This window comes from Bidens hawaiensis, unplaced genomic scaffold (genome assembly GCF_021521415.1).
Source record: "Bidens hawaiensis isolate Kalapana, Puna unplaced genomic scaffold, B.hawaiensis_p1.1 tig00019550_1, whole genome shotgun sequence".
Taxonomy (NCBI): domain Eukaryota; kingdom Viridiplantae; phylum Streptophyta; class Magnoliopsida; order Asterales; family Asteraceae; genus Bidens; species Bidens hawaiensis.
This window is the reverse complement of record NW_027492966.1, coordinates 157,759-181,075: the sequence shown is the minus strand read 5'-3', so window position 1 is coordinate 181,075 and position 23,317 is coordinate 157,759. Positions and strand designations below refer to the sequence as shown.

Here is a 23,317-nt window from a genome sequence, read left to right as displayed (position 1 = left end):
TGTCTGATCTGCAGTTCCAAAAGCACATGACAGCTTTACTCTCTGTGATCAGTAAGTTTTTAAGGCCATCAATACCTTTTGATCAAAGTACGGCCACAGATCATTGATATTTGATCATTTGCAGGTATTTATCAGCCATCACATGCAAATGATCTTAGTTTTACTTTCTTGTTCATTTTCTTCTTCTCAACTATAATCAGTTGCTACTTATAATAATAAAAAAATTGCATGTTTTAGATCTGGAAAGAAAACCTTAGTTTTTGGTTGATATGTTCAAGAAAAATATTCAACTCATATTTCATATCAAGATAGGCATGAGAAGCAATTTATCTAGTTTAATTAGTTACTTATTAACCTAAGCACTCCTGATATTTCAGAAAATTATAAAACACAAAAATCTTGTACATCCCAGATGAAGATAAGTAACCTATGATGCAAGAAATAAGATGTTCAGCAATACTTCAGGAGGAAAAGACTTTCAAGCGAAGCAAGAAGGCGACGGCGATGATCCGATGTTACCAAGGTATACATCATCTTCAAGACAATGGCTGGTTTTAAGAACTCGAGAATCGTAAGGGTATCTAAGGCTTTCGGAGGTAAAGACAGGCATAGCAAGGTTTGCACTGTAAAAGGATTGAGAGACCGAAGAATTAGGCTTTCAGTTCCTACGGCTATTCAATTGTATGATCTTCAAGATAGGCTCGGATTAAACCAGCCTAGCAAGGTCATAGATTGGTTACTTGATGCAACTAAAGATGATATCGATCAGCTTCCACCCCTCCAAATGCTACCTGGAGATTTCAATCAGTTCCATCCATTTATGCCGCCATCTTTAATGCCACAAGATTTTAATTCATCTCAAGTTTCTTTCTCGCAGTTCCTTAGTTCTCCGAATGCAACATTTGTGAAAGATGCAGGAAATCGAACCTCGCTCTATACCAAACAAGGACTCAATATTGACAACAACATTGATATCAATGGAGATCATCAAACAAAGAAAGGGAAGGAAGCACTAGTCGAAAACAAATGGAGCGAACACGAAGATGGAGACGGAAATGGAGGTTTGAACTTATTCCCAGTACCTCAATATTCTTATCCAAGATTGTTTTCATATAATCCTTACAATAATTGGGAACATTCTCCAAATCTAGCAATATCCCAATTTGGAAACCAAGTACAAGTTTCATCTCAAACCGAATCGTCATTAATCCTACCATCTGCCTCCCAATTTTCTTTGTGTCCTCCTTCTGCCATCACACCATATTTCATGCCTAGTTTGGGTGAGAACCATGATTTTATTACACAAAATAATCACTTCCATTTGTTAAGCTCAAGTTCTCAACATGTACCAACAAACTCGCGCATGCCACTGTTTAACCTGAGTGATTCTCAAGAGAAAGCACCCTTTGCTTTGGATGCTCATTGCAAGTTTCCATCGCATAAAAAAATATAAGTAATCACTTTAACAGAGATGACGAAGACATCACTTCGCATATGCTTATATTTTTCATTACCTGATACTTAAATATATGAATTCTTGTAATAGATATCAAGTGTGTGTAGTGTATATATATGCAAACTGTTTTTAGTACCCTTAATGTTTTGAGTTATTTGTCTTGGTATCTTGATTTCCATAAAGGGATATGAACTTTAAATTTTCTATTAATATTGAAGATATATTGAAATTAATTGCTAGCTTTCATCATCTGCAAGAACTTCTACTTCTGCAATTCTTGTAAGTTCAAGTATTTTAATTTTGAGTTTGTGACTCCTTGTTTTTGTGGTTTTAGCAACTTTATTTTGAAGTAAAACGCTTCGTATATATACAACTAGCTAGTAATTATCAGTCATTGATGAACCTCACGAATTCGGATGGATTGTTAGAACTTAATGGTATATATCTCTTTTGATATCAATTTGAACGTTGATTAGCAGTCTTTTTCTCCTAGACCTGAAGAAACAAAAAAGGCATGAAGGATTGAGTACCGTACGTACTTGAATGTAATGGTAGGAATTATTTGCTGTTTGCTGATATGTTGGTGTAGTGAATGGTCATCACACATGAACATGTGTTAGCAAGAAAAAGTTAGATCTAGCTAGCAAATACAATTACATATTCTTTAATATGCATATTAGGTATTAGTATTAGCATTAGGGTTTAATTAATATAAAGTAGCATGTTATTGGTAATAAGAACATGATAATTGACCAAGGGACATGGTGTCATACTGTCATGCAATCATGGTAAGGTGTCTCTCCTCTATTCTAAAGGTTGGATGTTTCAAATTCTGCAAGGTGCAGGTTTAGGTGGTTTATAGGGTATTTAGGAATAGAGTAATTTGTCGTTCATAAACGCTTTAAAAAAAATAAGAACAAGATAATTTCTACTGGCATTATACATACATATATATAACAGTCATGCAGACAGTTATGTGAGTAACTACCATCCCAAGCATTGTGTTGGTTACTAATCAATACACTAATGATATAAAACATACACTTAATTATATTAAATCTAATTTGTTTTTTACTCTCCATAAGCTAGATTGATCCAACTCCAATCACCTCTTACTATCTGTTGAAATCACCTTGTCCAAAATGCTTTTGTATATATGTCCACCCTTAAATCCCTTAAACTTTTTTATAGCGTATAAAAACTTAGTTTAAAACTGTTAGGTGATCTTTCATTATATACCTTTCAACGTCTTAGCTTTATCTTGAAGGAGCATATTAGAGTTGGTTCACTATTTTGTTAAAACTATTTAGAAGTTAAATGGTTGGCTGCGACAGACAGACCGTAAGTTGTTGATTTGTTCATTGCCTGTAATGTTGTCTGATCATAGGATGGTCGTTGCACGATAATTGTTGTATCAATAGTGGTATTCTGTTGCGTTCATGCTATTGACCTTAGCTGGTCTTTTGACGGTCGATGTATGTCCGATCTGAGCCTTGATCGTGAACTTCATTGCTCTAACTTTTGCAACTTATTGAGTAGAGTTGTGTAAGGCTAACATTAGTGAGACTGATGTGTATCAAACGAGCTACAACATGATCTAGATAAAATTAGACTTAGCGGGTTGAAGTGTTGCACAAGGGTAATTAGGGGTCTAAAGTACGTGATTAGACCTTAGACTATGGCCATGATGGATATGAGCTAGTGTGGATTCCATATAATTTATACAAACCTCACACATTAAGATGTATCTGGATCATCAACCTCTCTACACATGTCATCTATTCACCGTTCAAGATCAAGACTTTCTTCAACTATTTCTATCGTGTTTAGTTTCGTCGTGTACGTGGTTTGGTTGTATTTCACCTTTCTCCCGAATCACGTTAGATCCAAAAGCGTTGTTATGAAAGATTCGGTCGATCCTCTCATCGATCGCGGGACTTATGTGCCTTTCTTATGAGCTTTCTTATAATATCTTTGATCATTCCATTGTTGTTAGTTAATTTCTCTTCATTTTTGTACGGCTTTTCGTTTACAGCATACAAGGATAAGCTATGAACATATGATTATTTGTAACTAATAGGTATCACATGTTCTTATTTTATCATCATACAAAAATTGTCAACTTATAATAGTGATCCATATCCATGCATGTCCTAGCATTTTGATTCATGACTATTCCAAGGGTGGTTGTCAAACTTGAGTCCTCCCATTCTTCCTCACATAAAAAAAATAAAAATAAATAAATAAGAAGAAGAAAGTTAAGTAATCACACTTTAGTTTGTGACTTGATAAAAATTTAACAATAGCTCGAGTGGTCACTGATTGTGCCATTGATTGTTATATCAAACAAAACATTTATAGTTTGTTAAAAATGTAATATTTGCCTGCAATTCATTACTTTGTTTTCTAGTTAAAATTATATATGCTTTAGGGTCAAGTTATTCTACAAAGGGTTGTTTTTGTTGGTGTTTATAATCCTGTGTTCATTCGGATTTCAGAGTGGACTTGGGTCAGGAGTTTTGGGCCAGAAGCTTCTTTGGAGATATGGGCATTTCTAGAAGATGGAGGCTGGTCCAAGTGTCACCCATCAGATTATTTGGTCAATATTATTCTTGTTACTTTCTCCCTCTTGTTGGTTAAGTCTCTAGATTAGGTTACAAGTTGATTCGTTTTTGTTTGGTTAAGAGAGATTTGATATTGTTTATGATCATCACAATTATAATATGAATCAGGACCGTCTCGTGGGTTAGCTACTTGAGACAATAGCTTTAGGCCTTCAAATTTATAGGGTCTTCATCTGAAATAAGAGTTATGTATTATAAGATATTAAAAGTATAGTTCTTTTAGAAGAAAATAAAAAAGCCTCGACTTTTTAGTTAGTTTTAGGCCTCTGAGGATGTTGAGCCGGTCCTAATCTGAATTCTGTTTTAATCGTGTTTATGGTTGAACCCGGTTTCATATTGAAACCATATACTCATTGAAATTTGAAGTTTATCATTCAATACAATCATTCGGTTGTTTTTCCTTACAATAGTTGATTTGTTCTTGTTTGTTTTGGTGTCAAGAGTAACCAATTTGCGCTATAAATCATTTTCTCTTGAATACAATACTGCTAAACAACCACATTAGGATCCTAGCATAATTCTTTAGTGGCTTGAAGTCCTTGATAACATAAAATATTGTAAGGCCTGGTTTTGTTTAATTGAGTCTTTCGTATTTGTATCATTTTAGTTTACATTTTCGTTCGTTTACGTTTATATGTATTGGGCCCGAGGCCTTGTGTACTTGGTGCCTATTGGGCTTGTTATTAATGGAATGGTGTATAACATACCCACACTATATATTGTGTGTGTATGAAATACACCAAATAACCCTTTGCAAAACAATTATCCAAGAGACCAAAAACTCTCTCAACTCCCTTTCTTTCTTCCAAGTTTCGGCTCCACCATACCCACACACAAGATCCGAGATCTCGGTCCAACTAGTTGTTTCCGCCAACTAGTTGTGAGGTTGATCCAAGAACAACTAGTATTTAGTTTGTTGTGTTGTTTGATCCGGTTTCGGGACCTACAATTGGTATCAGAGCTTTCGGGCTCGACTAGTTGTAGATCTTGGGTCACAACCTTGGATTTTGGTCTTGTGTGTGAAAAGATGGATTTTTCAAAGAAAATAAGTGGGTTTCGGGTTCATAAATTTTCAAAGTTTCTAAGAAAATAAGAGTGTTCATGTTGAAGATGATAAAGTTTGGTTGAAAAGTTATTGGTTTTGGTGTGTGAATCTCAAAACATTTGTGTTTGTAGTGTTTTGCATGTATTTGGGTTGGTTTGAGAAAGGTGATAGAAAGTGAGTTGGTGACATTCCAAAAGAGGAATTCAAATACTGTTGTCACTTGAATACTTTTGTCACTTGAATACAATTGTATTCAAGGAAATTGTATTCAAATCCTTCATCATTTGAATAAAATTGTTCCAAGTAAATTGTATTCAAATCCTTCGTCATTTGAATACAATCGCTCATTTGAATACAATTATTATTTGAATACAATTGTTCTAAGTAAATTGTATTCAAATCAAAGCTTCCGAGTTTCTAAGTATATTATTCAAATCCTTCATTATTTGAATACAATTGATCCAAGAAAATTGTATTCAAATCCTTCATTATTTGAATGCAATTGATCCAAGTAAATTGTATTCAAATCCAAGCTTCCGAGTTCTAAGTAAATTTTATTCAAATCCTTCATTATTTAAATACAATTGATCTAAGAAAATTGTATTCAAATCCAAGCTTCCGAGTTCTAAGTAAATTGTATTCAAATCCTTCATTATTTGAATACAATTGATCCAAGAAAATTGTATTCAAATCTTTCATCATTTGAATACAATTGTTCATAAGAAAATTGTATTCAAATTCTTCATCATTTGAATACAATTGTTCATTTGAATACAATTTGTTATTTGAATACAATTTTTCATTTGAACACAATTGCTCATTTGAATACAATTGTTATTTGAATACACTTGTTCATTTGAATACAATTGGTCATTTGAATACATTGGACTTGTGTTTATCAAACAGTTTTTGTTTCAAGAGTGTTTGATCTTTAAGAAAAGGGTTGATCCGTTGACTGTTGACTTTGACCCGTTGACCGTTGACTTTGATCTGTTGACCGTTGACTTTGACCCATTGACCGTTGACTTTGACCAGTTGACAAAAAAAATGTCTTGCAATTCTAGGCTTGAAGGGAGTCTAAATATGAGGGAATGCCAAAAGAACATGTTAAAAGAAGAATTCAACATGTTTAAACATACTCAAGGAGAATCGGTTGCCTCTCTCATCAACAGATTTGAGTCACTCATTACTAAATTGAGATGTGCAGGTATCACAACTAAGTTGTCTGAGATCAATATGAAGTTGTTGGATTCACTGCCTTACGCATGGAACACCAGTGTGATTACCATCAAGAGAACGGCGAACCTGGATACCTTAACACTCTTAGAGTTGACTTCTACCATCAAGTCTTTTAAATCGATGGATGCCAACCTTCGAATATACAATCAGTCAAAAGAAAATAAAGCTGAGAAAAGTGATGCGGGTGTGAGGAGTCATGCAAGTCCTATCATCCCCGAGTGTGCTGCAAGTGGAAGTAGTCAAACAAGCACCTCGTCATGCACCACTGATGGAATTCCTACACCTGCCTCTCGCATTCCCGAGGTACACAAACTTTGCACACAAGATTATATTGATAAAGTCCTGCACTATAGAAACCATAATGTTAGAATTCTTGAACAAATTGAAAGCATTAGAGTTCAAAATGACGATCTTAAAAAGGCTGCAAAGATCTACACCATTAGAATTAACACTCTTGGTAATGATATGGCCGATCTTAGGGAACAAGTTTCAATTGCTAGAAATTTAGCAAAACGTCATGAAAATCAAGTAGTTGAACTAAACGCCAAAATTGTTAAATTAGAAATTGAGCTAACCCAAAAGAAGATTGCCATAGAAAACTTTGAGTTAGCCACCGAAAAGCTGAACAAACTTATTGGGTCACAAATGGAATTAAGATTAAAGACTGGTTTAGGCTATGATAGTTCTGCTGTACCTACACCGTTTAACAATAACTATACTAGTGTTCCTCACCTTGATTTTAATTCTCCTCCTGAGGAAGAAATGGTCTATGGTATTGGTCATTTGCCCATATCAAAGACATTTATTCCTGCAGCTCCCAAGATTGTTATTTCAGCTAATTCTTCAGTTAATCCTAATAGTGATTCATCTTCTATAGCGGGTTGTGTAGAAGAAAAGGGGTGTGTGCAAACAAACAAGGGTTGTGGGGATAAAAACGTACTTTTTGATTCATCTATTGTCAACCCTGTCTGTAATAATATTGATTCCAAAAACATTTTGAACAATAATGTATTTGATAAGAGTGTTCATGTTGGCACGACTCTTGAAAATGAAAATGATGTTTCCATTTCTAATAGTGACTCTGAAACTATTTTTGATGAAACCATTGTTGATAGAAACGTGCATGAAAAGGTATATGTGAATACTAACTTACCTAGTTATTCATCAAATAGTTGTAAAGTTGAGGAAACCAAAGTTAATGAAAATTGTTTTGAAAAGGAAAAGGCAAGTACATCGGGTAAATATGTCCCACCTCATAGAAACAATTTTTATCAATCTACTAATCAATATTATCAACCTCAACTTTACAATCAATTTGATAATAGCTACTATGGTTATTATCCACAAGATTATGTTAACTCTTTCTATACAAATGTTTTTGATGATCGGGGTCATAGATCTGACAGCTTGTTTGTTCCCGTACAACCATATCCTTATTCGCCACAACCCATGTATTATCATTCTGACGGTTTCTATAGGGAAGATAGAAGAAAACTTTGTTTTGTGTGTGGTAACCCGTCTCACCCTGCAAGACATTGCAAGAGCTGGCATAATATGAAAAGAGAAACGAACAGTAGGTTTAATCAATTTCGTTCAAGAGCTAAACCAAGCTCAAGAACAAGAAATGATCAACCTGACAGTTCTGCCAGCGAAATGGATGTGAGATCCATAAATAAAAAGAATGATAAACCTCCTTTTTGGATAACCAAGAATGAGAGAGCAAAAAGGAATTCAAAGACTGACAAGTCTGAGAATTCATCAAAAAGAAGGCAGAAAAGACATCCAAATATTGACAAATCTGAGGATGTTGTTTTAAAACCAAGAAGGAGACAGTCTCAAAAATTTTTTAAAAACAGGAAACCTGCTCGTGCATGGAATCCTAAAGACTGCTCTTCTGATTCTGACACGTCCCACAACTTCATAAACAACAATGAGAAAAATGACATTTGACCCTCCCGAGACAACTAAGTCTCGGGAACCTCTATCTAATTAAACTGCTAATGTGTGAAGGGTCAGCCATGACATTCTGTAAACAGTATTTGGTACTTGGATAGTGGTTGTACCCGACACATGACAGGAGACGAATCCTTGCTATTTGACATTAAACCGTTCGATGGCGGATACGTTTCTTTTGCTGGAGATATGGGTGGAAATATTTCAAAACAATGAAAAGTGTCAAATGAAGTCCTGACATATGAAGATGTCAACTTGATGGAACAACTAAACCACAACTTGCTTAGCATCTCTCATATCTGAACCGAAAGCTTGTCATAATAGAACGGGTCGATACTGATGACAACTATGCAGACATGTTTACTAAAGCCTTTGATCGTGCCAGATTTTTGTTTCTCGTTGAATCACTTGGCATGATCTCTTTTGTACAAAATTAAATTTTAATTTTTTTTTGTTTTGTTTTTATTTTAAAATTATTTTAATTTTATTTTTTTATTTCATTTTATTTTTATTTTTTTACTTAAAAGTTTATTATATCTAAGTTCTTTTTAATTTAGTTTCCTTTTTAATCTAGCTTAAATTTTCCTTTTATATTAAATTTTAAACTTTTATTTTCAAATTTATTTTTTTAAAAGTTTTAAAATTTGAAACTTTTGTTTTATTTTTATTTTGTTTTTAAATTTTCTTTTTAACTTTCATCTCATTTTATTTCAAATTTCTTTTATCTTTTTGTATATAAAATTTGTAAATATTTTTCAAATATGTCACAATTTTAGAGGGAGAAAATGAGTCTTAATTCACCAAAAAGATTTTACTTTTGTTAAGAAAATCAAAATTTTAGTCACTTGACTTCCAAAAATATTTATATATTCGTTATTTTATTCAAGAAAACCTCAAAAAGCCTTAAAGGTATAATCTCTCGTTTAGAGGGAGCTCCTATTTAGAAGGAGTCGAATAATATTAAAGAAAATTTTGAGAAATCGATCCGACCTTTGGAAAATGATAGAAAATTGTCTCAGGTGATCCTAGCACATGAAAAGAGTAGATCAAAAGCCAACAAGATCATTGTTTGATGTGTAGATAGGCTTAACAAATGAGTAAGTATCATAGTGATATAAACTTAAATATCTGCCTATGCTCGTGGTTACACTCTTATGAAGCGGTTGCCGACTCCAAATAAGTCATATTAATGAAGGCAAAAATCCTAATAGTCAGTCAAACACGAGCCCGTTAGTGATTGGTCACAATGAAAATTATTTCTTGCTTTAGCTTCAAATATTGAAAAAATCAAAAATTATTGAAAAGCAGAAAAACTGCAAAATACTCAAAAAATATTCAAAATCAACAACAAAATTGTTGATAATTTTATCAAACAAAAAGGGGTATATTAGAACCACGTAACGTGGGGCAAACAAGTAAGTCCTAAACACTTTATATGAAGGCATAAGTCAACAAGGCTAGTAAGTCCATGGTTCAACCTTTACATATTGTTTGAAAGAAAAGTTTGCAAAAAGTCTATGAAGTTCAAAATGTTTTGATCAATCATTAGGGGGTCGGAGTCAATTCGGGGTGATACTGATGAACACAAAGTATGCCCGAGGTATGATGGAGTTTGTAACATGTCGGATTCACAGGGGACCACACAAGTATTGTGCCAAATTGTACCTTAACGTATCACGATGAAATCAAAATACTTGTTAAGTTTAAAATGGACAAACATATCTACAATTGACCTTAGGTTCTTGGCATAATAATATCCAAATAGAAGTGTGATCTAGGACACATAGACAATATAATTCCATGTTGTGATCTTTCTCACCAAAAACAAGTATTAATAGCTTATTTTGTAAATTAATTAATATGATTAATTAATATTAATTTTCTCCTTATTTTAATTTTAAATTTTTATTTTTATTTTTATTTCACATGTTAAAATTAGTTTAACTTACATTTCTTTTAATATGATTTTATCTTATTTTACTTTTACTTTTAACTTTATTTTTAAATTTATTTTGATTTTTTTCGTTTTTAATTTAGTTTTCAAATATTTGACTTTATCTTATTTTGTTCTAATTTTTTTTTTGTTTTAACTCTTAATTTAGTTTTTAAGTTTTTGCTTTATCATTTTGTAAATCTTTATATTTTAAACTTAGTTTAAGTTTTGTCTAAATCTTGTGTCTGTATAAAAGTTTCTCTTTCTATTTTATTTTACTTTAAACTTATTTTAAAATTTTAATTTTATTTTCTTTTATTTTTTAAAATTTTATTTTAATTTTTTAGTATTTAGTTAAAATGGGCTTTTGTTTACTACAAGGTCTTCATTGCATTGTTTGTTAAGTGTTGACCCGATAAAATATATCTTGACAAGTGCTTGGATGGAGACGATGATGAGTCAGAAGAGAGATGACGAGGACGAGGATGAGTATGATAGCTATGATGATACTCGTGGTGATGGTAGTGGTAGTGGAATTGGTAGCGGTGAGTCTACCGGAAATAAGATGGCTGATGCTGGGCCGTCAAAGGAGGCTAAGAAAACGAGGGAAACGGAAGCTGAGGTGGAGGCCAAGCTCGCCTTTTTATTTAACGTTTGTTCTTTTGCAAGTACCGTTCCTTCAGTTCAGAAATCCGGTGAAGAAAATAAAGATGATGATGACGACATCAACTATTCCCCCGAACCCGACACACCGCCAACTGGGAAAATGTTGAGCCAATTGTTGACAAGCATGTTGTCGCTCCTGTTGCTGATCCTGCTGAAAGTCGGTCAAGAAGAGGAATCAAATACTACAGCATTAGCATATTGGAAAACATGCAAGCGAGGTCTAACTCAACAACAAATTTGATGATGTCATCATGCATTGCACTCGCAGTCACGAGCTCACGCTCTTTGATGAGCACGAATTGACTGGATTTGGACTCCGCGACCTCAGGAAGCTAACTGAGTCGCCACTATGCACAGTCGAAGATGTCTGTCGTGACTACACGGACGTCATTGTTGAAAAGTTCAACAAGTTTGTTAGATTACTTGTTGAAAAACAGCCTTTCGAAGAAGACCCAAATGGTGTATTTGACTATGAGTCCGAATGCGAGTGGTGAGAAGGAAATAAGACAAATACCAAAAGACTAGAGGGAGATTGTAAGGCCCGGTTTTCTTTAATTGAGTCTTTCATATTTGTATCATTTTAGTTTACATTTTCGTTCGTTTACGTTTATATGTATTGGGTGTGACATCTGCCCCGATCCGACCCGACCCAGGTACCCGTTTCTCTGACCCGAACTCTTTCTTTTATGACTTAATATTTATTTATACTTATACTTTATTTTTAATAATAATATATACTTTTCCTTCCCGCCTCTTTCTCTCTCTCTTTCTTTCCGCCGTCCCGTCCCTCTTCTTCTCTCTTTCCGCCTTCTTTTCCCTCTAGTCGCCGTCCCGCCCTTACGCCTTGTTTCCCTCTTTTTCTTCTAACTCTTTGCTTGTCCTTTGTTCCTTCCCGCCTAAGGTTGTCTGCGCAGCTCCTCACGCCAGACTCCTTACAAGGAAGCCTGCGTGAAGACCACCTGTTTCAGCGATACGCGAGACGAACTCTTCTCGCAGCGCGCTAAGAATTGTAATTCTTCTCGCAGCGCGCTAAGAACGGTAGTTCTTCCCGCGACGCGCTAAGGATTTGTAGTTCTTCTCGCAGCGCGCTAAGAATCGTAGTTCATCCCTCGACGCGCGAAGAATTATAGTTCTTCCCGCGGCGCGCTAGGAATTTTAGTTCCTCCCGCGGCGCGCTAAGAAATGTGATTCTTCCCGCGGCGCGCTTAGAAATGTAGTTCTTTCCGCGACGCGTTAAGGTTGGTTCTGTCTACCTTCGCGCTCGCGCTCTCTTGACCTTCTGTGTCTGCCTTCGCGCTCGAGCTTTCTCGCGCTAAACCCTTTGAGTTTTCTTCTGTTTAATCTAGCCGTTTGCTTTTGTGTTGTCTTATCTTTTGAGCTGTTGACCTAATCTGCTTTATGTCTGAAAAGTTACTTTCGGCGCAGCATGCGCACCAACCCCATTGGTTGACAGATAAAGTGACTGACATAATCTTTTGAGATCTGCTTTTTCCATGCTTGACCAGTACCTTTTTCTGAACCGCCCATGCCTTTTTACTGTTCCCTGACAGCTTTATCTTGCCTCTGCAGCTGCCATATCTTTCCATATCTTTTGCTTTTGGATTCTTATGCTTTTTGATATCTTTTGCTTGATCCTGTTAAGATCCTTTCCCCTTTTCTAGGGATTATGTCTCCTAGGGTTTTCCTATAAATAATAGTATTATTTTCCTAACACTACACACACAAAACACTTAATCTCTCCTGTCCTCCTCCTTGCTCTCTCTGCCGCCTCCCTCTCTGCCTCCGTCTTCCTCCCTGTTCTGCCCTGCTTTTCCGGTAATATATATATATAATAATTTACTTATTAATTATGCTAACTTGTAATCAAGACTTAAAACAAATCATTAAAACAATAATCTTATTTATAGGTTAACTTGTGCTTGTTTAAAGTTGGTTCTTGCTTTATCTTACACCGCATCGTTTATCAAGTGAGTAATCTCGTACCTAATCCCTTTTTGCTTTTAATGTTTTGGGATGTTCATGTGTTCATACAAACTTAGAGTCTTAAACTTGTTTATGAACTTTAGTCGCGCAGTATCCCATGTGTTGAGGACGTAGACTTGGCTGTTTATTTGTATGTGTGGATCATTAACCGTCTTGTCGGTCTATTCCGCAGTTTTCATGGTACCATTAGATGAACACGGGAGAACTATCGTTTATGATTTTCTCTTTTGTATACACATGCACAGTTTGTCTTGTTTGTGAGCTCAATTGTGAGCACTGGCAGTCTTATGAATCTTAGAGTTGGTCCCGATCAGATTACACCCTTGTTGAAAACCAGACATACACATGTTGCGCGCAGATTTATTGTTATCTATGTATTGTATTAAACTTGATTTCTCACCAACACGCAAGTGTTTGACGTTTTATTTTAACACATGTTCAGGTTTGCAGTAGCTGTTTTGGAGCTTGTGGACACGTAGGAAGTTTTCTTTATTTTGACCTAGATTAAAATGTATCAAGACAAGTTATTGCTGTTCGAATATTATGATTTATAATATATTGATTTATGATGATTTATGTTATCTTATTTTTGCTTTGCGCGTGCGCGAATGAATGTATTTATTAAATATTGACACCCAATAGTGTCACGAGTAATGAAACAATATGTGGCGCCCCGATGTATAATCCGCCTTTGGTCGGGGTGTTACATTGGGCCCGAGGCCTTGTGTACTTGGTGCCTATTGGGCTTGTTATTAATGGAATGGTGTATAACATACCCACACTACATATTGTGTGTGTATGGAATACACCAAATAACCCTTTGCAAAACAATTATCCAAGTAACCAAAAACTCTCTCAACTCCCTTTCTTTCTTCCAAGTTTCGGCTCCACCATACCCACACACAAGATCCGAGATCTCGGTCCAACTAGTTGTTTCCGCCAACTAGTTGTGAGGTTGATCCAAGAACAACTAGTACCATACCCACACACAAGATCCGAGATCTCGGTCCAACTAGTTGTTTCCGCCAACTAGTTGTGAGGTTGATCCAAGAACAACTAGTATTTAGTTTGTTGTGTTGTTTGATCCGGTTTCGGGACCTACAAATATTAAATGGCTTATCACTATAAAGTGTAGTGTTGAACTGTTGATAAAACATTTTGCATGCATTGCTTCAATGTATTTTAAAAATTGATTATTTACAAAATTCTATTGCACAACGTTTGATATATTAAACTTCGTTACACGTTTCCTTTGAGGCCTTGAATAAGTGATGGAATGATTTATTTTATTTTTTTTTTAAGAATAAAGATTATTCATTCATTCACCATAAGCAAAAAACAGTATACTACAACTGAACCATTATTTTAGAATCCGTTACTTGAAATTGAATTTGTTTTTAGGGAATGTGTTGTGTATGCCACTGAGAGGGAGCATGAAACCCGCCATCGTTGCAGAATGGGCGCAAGACCGGGCATGAAACCACCACGAACATGCGTTAAATTGGGTGCAAGGCCGTAGCTGTGAGAAGCGTCGACCCTAGGGAAGGTGACCTTCCTAGGCCGGAAGGCCCAAAGTTTTGTTAAAAAAAAGAAACACACAACCCAAGTTATAACACAATTAACTAAATCATTTAAACTAATTTTTGTAAAAAAACATTTTATAAAAAGTTACGCGCCGCCCATACCATAACCCAGTTACCCAATTAAAGCCTATTCATAAATAAATTTAATTGTTTAAACATAATAAAAAATGATTATCTATTTATTTACTTACTTAGAGGCCAGAATTTTAGACGCTCTTGGCTAAAAAATTTTAACGATTTTCGAAGACGTCCTTAGCGATGAGTAGCTTGGCAAGGCTGAGGGCATAATAGTTTTTTTTTCTTTTTAATTTGATAATACAGTTAATTATTTCACTCCACGAAACTCCACAAACACAATACATTTCACTCACCATAACTCATGTTTTTAAATATGAAATATGAAAGTCCCTTTTGCCAAGATGACACTTGGATATTGTAAAATGCCCCTTTCACATCACCCGACTCACAAGTACCTTATAACAGTTAGCCTTATAGTGTAGTTGAAGGTTTTAAACCTTTTCTTAAAATGTGACGAGAAGTGGCTATTGATTTTTTAATTAGTAGTAGTGATGTAAAGCAGCACGAATTAAATTAAAAAATCAGTAAATGAATAAACTGATTAAAATGTGATTATTAAAACACTTTCAAGGTAGCAGCATAAGGAAAATGTGATGATTATAACAATGGGGATCATCATTTAATTATTAGGCCTTTCGCAGTTGGCATTTTCAATGGGTCATATTTCTTCAAAACGCCCGCGGCGCCTTTGGGGGGCTTTTTGGGAAATTTGGCCTTCAAAAAGTCTCTCGGCCTTAAGTGGCCAGGGATTAAGGAGCATTTTAAAGGAGTTCCACTACGTATGGTCTTACATGTTTAAAACTTTAAGTACACGATGGCCACGTCACTTTTTTTTTCCTAAACAAACTTTACAATGTTATTGCTATTTTTTTTTACTTTTAAGTAAAGATTATTTAAATTTAAACATTTAAATAAGAAAATCAACAATAACATAAAACTTATGATGCAGATAAAAAAGGATTGACATTATACTCTCAATCCTCATGGAGATTCATAGAGCCCCATTAATTAGTTCTATAAACTTCCATTTACAAAAACAACCGGAAAGAACATTAAAAACCTTCTCAGGTTGAAATAAGAAAAAGAAGTAAAAGTTCTTGTTCTATAGACAACCAGAGGGAAATTGAGGGCCATATGACTCTCCTTCGACGTTCCAGCAAGATGACACCGCCCGTCCTTGTTCTCGCCCGTGATAAGCCAAGTTAATGTCCACGAGTTTAATCCCTTCACAAGGCACGGTTTTGCTACATTGGATCTTTACTGCAATCTTAGAACTCGACTTACCACGCACTTTTCTAAATGTCACGTTTTTTATTTGAACATTTGATTGTGCCTGAAAACACGAATGTTAAAATAAATTATCAATTATGTTATAAACACGAGATATTCTAATAGGTGGAGAGTTACCTTATAATTGCAAGGGGCCCTTGGACAATATTGTTGGTCAATAAAAATCGGGTTATTCACGTTAACCATGGTTATGTCATCAAACATAATATCCGAAGCAAGGCTAGGATTAGAGGGTGCTCATGTTTTAATCCGAAGTCCATTTTGGGTCCCGTATAATGTTGAGTTACGTATAGTTATACCGGTTACAAACTCTTCGTTGTGGGACCAACCCAAGCTACCAATGCTAAACCCGTGTCCTGGCCCACAATGCACTCCTGTCACTATGATATCGTGACTACCCGCTAGAATTGACACACAATCATCACCGGTCATTATGGTAGAGTCTTGGATTCGGATTTGCTGTGAGCCACCGATGTGGATACCATCGGTGTTCGGGCTATCCTCGGGGGCACTAATCCGAATATTGGACATGTTCAAGTTGCGGCACGCAAAAATGTTGAAATGAGCATTCTTGCTGTTGATTGACCGAATGTGGCTTATTCTTGAATTGGTAACAAAATCAAGCCGCATGGTCTAATTCCAATTAAGAAACAATATAGCAATTAAAACAAATATATATGTCTGAAAATATACAAAACTAAAATTTTAATATTTATTAGAGCATTCACATCTTACTCTTTATAATCTTTAAATATATGAAAAATATGGATAAAGATTAAGAAACTCGTCTCCTTCTTTATTTATATTTATTTACATATATAATTTTTTCATAGTTGAATAATGATTTTGTTATATGTATTAACTTATAATTTGTTATACTTTTTTGTGAATGAAATAAACAGTAATAATTGTAAAAGAATCATAGAACATGTATCATTTAATTAAGGTCATATTTGGGATTGAGTTTGAAAACTGTTTATTGTCTTATTGAGTTTTTCAAAAAGCTATTTTGAAAAGCTCGGATTATAGACTTTTAGAAAACTGTTTTTTAACTCTTTTAAAAAACTAAATAAAAAGAATTTTTGTGATTGTCAAGCACCATTTAACTTATTGGTCTTTTAAAAAATCGAATAGGTCAATAAGTTGTTTTTAAACTCAATCCCAGATATGCTCTAAATATAGATAAAATAAAAAATGAGATACGGGTACACATCTTTTATGAAGTGAATAAAATTTAAGGAAAAAATTATGGACTTACAACTGGAAGAGTCTTGCAACGAGAATTGCGGTTACAGTCATTGTAATGCCAAGCAGCACCGCCGTGACCAAGCAACGAACCACCGCCTCCGATCGTCAGTTGATCGATATATTTAAAAGTAATCCAATGATCAACAAAAAAGTTCATTGGATTATTTGAAGCTTCTTACGAACCCCTTATAATAAACTCCATAGGTTCCCTACACGGACCAATGAACATAACCGCATCAAGCATATACGTCCCTCTCGGGACCACAACCCTACCTCCACCACTATGACTACACGCATTATTTCATGCTGAAATGAACGCCTAGTAAAACCTGAATAAAATATTCATAAATATTTAAGAGTAGAATAATAGTTGTTCAAAAATAAAAAAAAATGACTAGAAGAATGTACCTTGGTGTTATCGGTGATTCGGTGAGAAACTGCACCGAAACGTAAGACGTTGAACGTTGGTGGGATCAGATTTTTGTATGCGGCGCTAGCGACTGATAGCAGCAAGGGAATGAGAATGGGATGGATGAAGATGAAGGAGGGCTTCATTTTGTATTGGTTGTTTTTTGATTGTGTATCTCAAATAGAGGTGTTCAAAAAAACCGGTTACGGAACCGGTTTGGCCGGTTCAACCGGAAACCGGTTTTTTAAAAACCGGTTTTTTTAAAAACCGGTTTGACCGGTTTACGTATCGGTTATACGTTTTGGAGCCAAAACCGGTTTTATAACCGGTTTTTTTTTATAACCGGTTTTTTTTAATAACCGGTTATTAAAAAACCGGTTAACCGGTTTTTAAAATAACCGGTTTATTACCGTTATTAAAAAAACCGGTTAACCGGTTTTTTAATAACCGGTTAACCGGTTAAACCGGTTTTCGAACGTTACCAAACGGCTTTATAGCCGTTTTTTTTTTTTTTTTTGACCGTTTTTTAGCCGTTTTTTTTTTTGTTTTTTTACCATTTTACCCCCACAAACATCTATATATAGTTTAGGTTGGGTATTGGTTAGATCACACTTGATTATACAACTCCAAACGCTCTAAACGTTTATTTCATACGCGATTATACAACTCCAAACGCTCTTCTTTCGTAGTCGTTTATTTCATACTCGAGTATACCACTCTTAATTCGTAGTCGATTATCATGGCCTCCCAAAGTGCTGCTTCATCGGTCAACATGGGTGCCTCGAACACGGGAGAAACCGTCGTTCGGGTCATCCCCACGAAACGAAACCAAGATATTTGGCAACATTTCGACCTATGCGAAATGTCTAACGGAACCCAAAAAGCTAGATGCAAACATTGTTTGAAGTTTTATAACAAAGAAGCAAACTCCAGTTTAAGAGCTCATGTAGAAAAGCCCTCTTGCAAGGTCTTGAAGGACGAATCCGGAAGTAGTTCGCAGCCGGAGATGACGAATCAAGGAACGGTGTTTACGTACGACCTTGAAGCGGTACGTCAACAGTTTGGCAACTTTGTGATTCAACAATCACTTCCTTTCAACCACTTCGACAACCCTCAATTCACGGAGATGATGCAAAAGTATGTTCAACCACGCTACCAACACGTAAGTCGTTCGACCCTTAGAAGAGATTGTCTTAAAGCATGGAAAAACGCTAAATCCGAACTAATTTCATACTTTTCAAACTTACAAACTGGTGTGAACTTAACAACGGATGTGTGGTCGGTACCTAATGGTTCGCCCGACTCATACATTTGTGTGACGGCTCATTGGGTTGACCCCCGGTCGTGGCAAATGATGAAACGAACCGTTGCGTTTCAATTGTTTGATTACCCGCACACGGGTAGAAATATTTTTAAACTCTTGGATAAAGTCATTCGACAATACAAGATTGAAGATAAAATCTTTTCAATATCGTTTGATAACGCGTCCAACAATACGGCCGCGGTTGGCCATTTAAAATTAAAGTATAAACCTATCTGTGATGGAGCGTTTTTTCATAGCCGATGCATTGCACATATTATCAACTTGGCCGTGCAAGATGGGTTAAACGTGATCGAAACGCAAAGAAACAATTTTAAAAGAATGTTACGAGATGTTTTTAGCAACAATTCAACATTTTCAAGATACAAAAAATTTTGTGAAGAAGCTAACTGTCAATGGTTGGGGCCTAATTGGGATTGTCCAACAAGATGGAACTCGACTTGTGAAATGTTTGAGAAAGCCATCCAACAAAAACAATCGTTAATTGCGTTTCATCAAATTTTGTCAAATAGGGGTAAATGTGCACCGTACGATCCTAGAAACTGGTTATTGATTGAGATCGTTACGGAGGTTCTTCAAATTTTTAAATCTTGCACAACTAGTTTATCCGGGGTTTACTATCCAACAAGCCCCATTGCTTTACCAAAAATTGCTGTCATGTGCACAAAGTTGACTGAAATTCATTGTAGGGGTGCACCTTATTTTGATATGGGTGCAAAAATGAAAGAAAAATTTAGAAAATATTTTCAACAACTACCCGCTGTTTTGACCTGTGCGGCTGCGTTAAACCCTTGCATCAATGTTGGTGGTGTTGAAGCTTTAATAGAAAAAATTTGTGATGAGCTAGAGTTAAACGACGATCAAAACCCCCATTATAACCAAACTTTAAAGAATGCTTTCAACACCACCTTGGCAAACATGTATGATGTTTACCTTACAAAACACGGGTCGTCTTCCCAAATTCATGACTCGTTAAGAGCTGTTGCCCAATCCCAATCCCAAACCGACCTTGAAATGGGGATGTACTACATGATTTGGGAAGACGCCGGTAAACGTCAAAGGGTAAACACCCCAAGCAGTGAACTTGGAAGGTATGGTGGTACCAACTTTGTGAAACACATGACTCCGGATGAATTTAGAAGTCTTGATATGCTGGCTTGGTGGAGAGGTAAGGAGGATGAGTTTCCGATCCTCGCCGCCATGGCCAAAGATTTACTAACGGTCCAAGCTTCCACGGTAGCTTCGGAGTCTGCTTTTTCTGTTTCTGGCAGGGTTATATCGATTAGGAGGACTCGACTCACTCCACCAGCTGTAGAGATGTCGATTTGCTACAAGGATTACTTGGACTCTTTAGATAGGGCACAACATCAACGCTCACTCGAGGGGGAAATGGAGTATGAGGCGGCCTTGTATGAAGACGAGGTCAATCAAGGACACACTCAACCAATGACCGATGAAGAAGCCGCGTACGACGATTACCTAAGGAATAGCTCGGGATCGGGTAGCGAAGAAAATGAGTAACAAACATCAACTTGTTAATGTAATCGTGTCTAAGCATTCTTTAATGTTTGTATTTTTGAGTTACGAATATGCGATAACGATTTAATGTTTGTATTTTTAATGTAAAAGCTATAAATGAAAGTTATGTGTTTTTAATCTTCCAAGCAAAGAATGCTAACAACGAAACCCTAAACCCTAAACCCTAAAGCAAAAAAAAAAAAAAAAAAAAAAAAAAAAAAAAAAAAAAAAAAAAAAAAAACCGGTTAACCGGTTAGACCGGTTATTAAAAACCGGTTGTAAAAAAACCGGTTTAATAACCGGTTCTAACCGGTTTCTAAACCGGTCCAAACCGGTTTGGCCGGTTTGAGTTTTCATTGACAAAAACCGGTTAATAACCGGTCCGGTTATTAACCGAACCGGTTTTTTTCTGGATAAAAAAAACCGGTCCGGTTAATCCAGAAAAAAACCGGTTCGGTTAATAACCGAACCGGTTTTTTCAAAAAAACCGATTTGTGCACCTCTAATCTCAAAGCACCCTTTATATAGAGAATTATGTAAAGTTGAACTATGTAATTGCGTAATTTTAGAATTTATTTGATCTTGTCATTGATTTCCTCAATGTTATTAAATATGCAATATTATACATAATAATTATTATGGATTTTTATGTCTACTTTACTTTGTTATAATGCATAATATTCATACGTTATGTTATATTGCATAATTAGGTATATATTACGTATTACATATTTGAGCATGCAACAAATTATAAACAATACAAAGTTAGACAACATATGTAAGATTATATATGCATTTTAGAGAGTAGTTTTATATTTATATTATGAATTCGTGGTATCGTGGATTAATTATTGTTTGTCGTTATATTATTCAACACGATTTTACGTTATACGTGTGATGAATATGAAATATACGAAGACAGGAGACAACAAATACGAGATCAATAAATGTGTTAAAACATATTTTTCTTTAAAATTTATCTTATAAAATTTGTATCATTTTGATTAATTTACATCACATAAAGCATTTAAGTTATTGCAATATTTATTTTTAAATGATATTAAAATGTTGTATATTTGTTACCAAAAAGTTTTATTTAATTTCTTAAATATATATTTGTTACCAAAAAGTTTTGTTTAATTTCTTAAATAGATTATGTTTGACTAATTCAAATGGAAATAAATCATTTGAGTTACTGCAAATTTTATTTGTGGAAAATAATAAGATGCTCGAGATTTTTTTAACTAAAAAGGTAAAAAGTAAAAAAAGTAAATATGTATTGCATGCTAATTAATGGTGTTGTTTTGTTATCCTTAAACTAAGCTTTTTCAAGAATACCGAAGGACCTTTTCTTTAATTGCATATTATCTTCAAGACTTCTCTTTTTTTTATTGTTATTTTTTTTCCGTAACAATTTACTCAAGGATGGTCAACCCAAGTAATTAATTAATTAATTAATTAAATGTTTTCTTCCGTTCTACAAGTTAAATCTCAGTTTTAAAATAGATATATTAAACACACGCTAAAGTAGATTATTATGTTCATAAGTGTTACAAATCACAATCTACTTGTTAGACAAATAATGAAAAAAAATCATTCAACTATGTTATAACACAATTGATAAAATGGTTTTCACTCATAACCCATGGATAACTACGATGAACGAAATAAGAGATTAAGAATTAAAAGGGGAAATTAGGCTAGGAGTGAATGTAGGCTTGAACGAAATAAGAGATTAAGAATTAGGATGAAAAATTAGGCTAGGTGCCTAGGAGTGGATGTAGGTTTGACACAAGCCTCAACAGTTTTTTTTATTAGTAGCGTAGGATTTTGAAGCTTTTCATTTTCATGTCCAACCAAACAAAAATTATTTTAGAATAAAAATTAATTTCTTGGTTATGCATATTCAAAAATTTAATAATGATGTAGTAAGTAATTTATTTACTTTTTTAAACGACAAAATGTTATACAATAAAGGGTTTAAAAAAACAAACTGATGCACAATAAAAAGTTTAGATTTTTGACATATTATTTCACACCTTAACCATTTAAGAGCATTCTCATTCAATCCCCTATCCATGTGAAGGATGTTTTTATAATTTCAAAGGTGATTTAGGTTGTTGTGAGTGAAAAGTTTTTATCTTTAAGAAAATGTAGTGATTTTTCTGTGTATTTGAAAAACTAATATTCACCCCTTATAATTTTTAATATATTTTGAAGGTGGTTATAAGTGAAGGAAATAGAAATTGTAATAATAAATGTATAAAAGTATTATTTAATTGAAAAAAAAAATGTAATGTTATTTTATGTAATTTTGAATTTAAAGATAGAGAATATGATAGGAATGCTCCTACCACCATACCAAAAAAAAAAGGAACGGCATAATGTATTACATACTTTACAAATAATAATATGCATATGGAGAATGACATATATATATATATATATATATATATATATATATATATATATATATATAAAAGATGCCACTCAAGTATGTAGCATTTTGGTGTAATATCTGTTTTGGTTATGTATTAATGTGTCTAGCATCTTGCTAGTTTTAATTAAATTATTTTATTAGTCGTTCAAAGAAAAAAAAATCAATGTTTTCATTCATATTCGATCAATAACTAAAAACTATTTTATAAGTCATCATTATACATACATAGACACTTTCCTTGATACTAAATTTAATAAAAATAAAATTGGGTAACAAAGATTCAAAGATGGAACTAGCTCTATCATAAACGAGACTTCTCACAAAGAATTAGCCTTTGGTAACAAAGATGATAGTCTAATCCTATTAAAAGGTACTTTTGAGAAATAGATTTTTCTAACAAATTTTGTTTTTTATGGAATTTGGTTTCTTATCACTTGGAAAGACAGTCTTATCCAAGTCTAATACCATTCGACATATGGTGTTTAGGTGTTTATCTCAACCAAAGTTATGCAAGTTTACGTCCTATAAAGT

The 23,317-nt window shown here is 34.5% G+C and overlaps 2 pseudogenes across 1 annotated transcript; one reads left to right on the top strand and one right to left on the bottom strand.

The window, feature by feature from the left end:
• Positions 1 to 13: 13 nt before the first annotated feature.
• LOC143558513 (transcription factor TCP5-like) lies at positions 14 to 1,587 on the top strand (annotated as a pseudogene).
• A 14,075-nt stretch (positions 1,588 to 15,662) lies between these two features.
• LOC143558511 (exopolygalacturonase-like) lies at positions 15,663 to 17,581 on the bottom strand (annotated as a pseudogene). The gene is made up of 3 exons (XR_013139753.1): positions 17,109 to 17,581; positions 15,968 to 16,483; positions 15,663 to 15,893 (listed from the first exon to the last, which is right to left on the bottom strand). The product of XR_013139753.1 is annotated as an exopolygalacturonase-like (transcript).
• Between the last annotated feature and the right edge of the window lie 5,736 nt (positions 17,582 to 23,317).